Source organism: Triticum dicoccoides, chromosome 2A, assembly GCF_002162155.2.
Source record: "Triticum dicoccoides isolate Atlit2015 ecotype Zavitan chromosome 2A, WEW_v2.0, whole genome shotgun sequence".
NCBI classification, from domain to species: Eukaryota; Viridiplantae; Streptophyta; class Magnoliopsida; order Poales; family Poaceae; genus Triticum; species Triticum dicoccoides.
Genome location: NC_041382.1, coordinates 406290908 through 406294024, shown reverse-complemented (window position 1 = coordinate 406294024; position 3117 = coordinate 406290908).

Sequence of the window (3117 nt, the reverse complement as noted above, 5' to 3'; positions counted from 1 at the left end):
AGGAATCATTATTTTGTGCGTAATAAGGAGGCATTTCCTTATGTGAGGCTGTGGACCCAGCTGTCAGCATCTCCACGTACAGTCCACTTCCGATGGATGTCGTTCATTGACCATGTTTACCACGCCGCGCCGAGAGCACCCGGGCGGTGGACGACGGCGAGGCCTACGAAAGGAACGACACGTTGCTGGGGAAGACACAATAGTGGGTGCCCATGCGGTGGAGAGTACGAGGGTTGACTGGTTCGGCTGTCATCGCCGGAAAATAACAGGAGGTGTGGATGAGTAGAGGGATAGACAGGCCAGGGATGCGAGTATATGATGGGGCCGTGAGGCCTTCCCGGCAGCACAGCCGGCCACGGGGGGCGGGAGTAGGCGGTTCCGACGGCGCTGGTTTGGGCGGCTGGGGCAGGAAGATCAGGGACTGAAGAAGAACGATTGCCGTTAGATTGACATCTAACGGTCTGACGCTAGTAGAGTCGATTGTTGACTAAGTTTGTTTTTTGAGAAACCTTGTGTACGCATGAACTTAGTAGGCCCACAAGTCAGCCTCCAAATCTGTGGCAGATAACATAGAGCCCATTTGCTATTTTTTAATAATTTGCAGCCCATTTGCTAATTCTTAAGTAATTTATTACAACCCATTTTCTGCCCAGGACCACGGTAAAAAAGTTCAACCTTATTTTTCATATTTCGGTGGAGTCCGAACTTTTGTAATCTTGAAATGGTAAACATTTTTTAAGAACTTATTGATTTGGCAAAAAAAATTGTTTTGTTTTTGTAAGCAAATAAGACGTGGGACAATTGAGTTGGTTTAAGGGAAAACCAGTGGTAAAAAAATCAGCGCTAGGAGGGAAAACAACAAAAAAAATAAGGATGTAAATATGAAAAGGAAATTTTATGTATTTTCAATATAATGATACGTGTATATGAACTAGTAAAACTATAGGTAAAGATTAGAAAACGGATGTAGAACATGCGTTTCAAGAGGAAAATAGAACTGGGTTGTGTGTTTGATTCAGTAAAAAAACTGCCTACGGATGTTGTAAGACAAAATATAACTAATGCTGGCGGGCCAGAGGCCAGTAGATACCTCTGGATCTTTGTGCCCCGTTGTTGTCATGGGCTGGGCCTGTTAAAAACAAAACCAAGCCTGGGCAGTCTACAACCTAGTTGAAACTTGCTTGACCTGAAAAAACAATATACGTGCTCAATAAACAAGAGAGTTCTGCAAGTACAGACTGATAACTAGGATGCAGCAGGGATATTGTTTTTTCATCGTGATAACAAGTGCATGCACTTGTTTCAAAAAATTTGGAGAACTGGGAATTCGAAAGGCAGGTGCTTACGCTACCCATCAAATAAAAATCAGGTGCCTGAAAATTCGTTTCGAAACCAATGATTCAGCTTTATATCCACGTCGACCCTCGGCATGATGGTTGGAAGCAAATGCCAAGTTCATACCAAAAGATCGTTAACAACAATACCAACTTGCGGATGACAAGGTAGTACAAGTACCAATACCAAACTAACTTATAATCTTTTTACTCCTGGCCATAGTGTTCGTCTGGTAGAAAATCTTGGAGAGGACCAGCTCCCGCTCCTTCTCTTGCTCCAGGTCCCCGAGGTGGTACTGGTGCTTCACCCAGTTGATCCTCTACTGGTCGAAGTTCTTGTTGGTGTGCAGCACCAGAACCTTTTTGTTGCCCGTCTACCGGCCGTTGACCATCACCGGCAAGGTATTGTCAGTGTTGTGCCGCATCGCGTGCATGCCGCACTTCGACTGTATCTTGTGACGCGTCCACCTGCCCCTTTTGAACGCCCTAGAATTGTGTTGGAAGAAATCCTTGCTTAGGCCACTCAGTGTGATACCTGCAGTATTGTCGAATACAGGTTTTAGTGTACGTACTTGGCATTTTCATAACATCTTTTGCATGTTGCATTCACTTGTTTCACTTTTTATTAACTGTCAAATTTTAATTGCTTCACCAGGTATGCGTCTAAAAAGAAAAATAGAGCTATAAACAAAGGAATATGTTTGTGCAAGTAGACAGCTGATCGGTGTCTTACTTGGAAGTTTCTCAAGATGGGTGTAGCATATGTCGTGCTCGCTGTCGATGGTTGGTATGAACAAATCGATGAGAGGGTGAGATCTCGCGTTGTCAGCACTCACTTTGGCCTCAAGCTGCTCGATCAGCCCCTAATCCGTGGGATTGAACTTGACGCCAGCCGGCAGCATCGGCCAATCCTTCTTCGACTTGCATCAGTTAATTCCAGTTATATGGTACTCAACATATGATCAATCGACTGTTTTAAGTGAATGATGAAAGATTTCGACAGATAAGTGGTACTACAAATCTTAATTCCAGAATAACCGAACACGACGTCGAGATTCTTTGTGTCACCTCACGCGTAGCGTGTTGTCACGTCAATTCAATGTGTGGACATGATGAATAATTTGACCGACGTATACTAGTACTACTACTCTACTACTTACTAGTCGTATTTAGTGTCACATTTTAACCATAGGTTTAACTAACAAGTACGCACTTGAAGCCTAATTGATATATATATATATATATATATATATAGTGCACAACATATCCATCATCATTATCAGTACATCCTGCGTAGGTGAGTTAGGATGCACTTGATCCCAGAAAGGTATCTATTCTGCAAACCAAAGGAGTGCTTCAAACTAACAACAGTACATAATATCCAACAAAAGAGGGTCATGCTACAGTAGCAGAATACATGGCTTAGTCTAGATATCAGTACGAATCAAGTTGTGCATATTTGCCATTGGCATGAACCACATCGCCGCATGTCGGGTTTGCAAAAGCCATCCATCGCATGGAAGCTTGATGCCTTTCACATACTGAAGATTATCTGGCAACAAGCTGTGTCGACGAATCTCTGGATACGGTGATTCATGAAACCCATGGTATGATGTGTAAACACAGTCCCCCTGGCGAATGGAAGTTGCATAGCATGGTAATCATCACCGGGGATATGATCGATGATTGGTTGGATGATCGGATAATTGAGCCCGAGGAACATGGAGTGGTTGCCGAGGTTGTATACCTGCCTCCAGTTGAATACGCCTGGCCCAACGGAGCT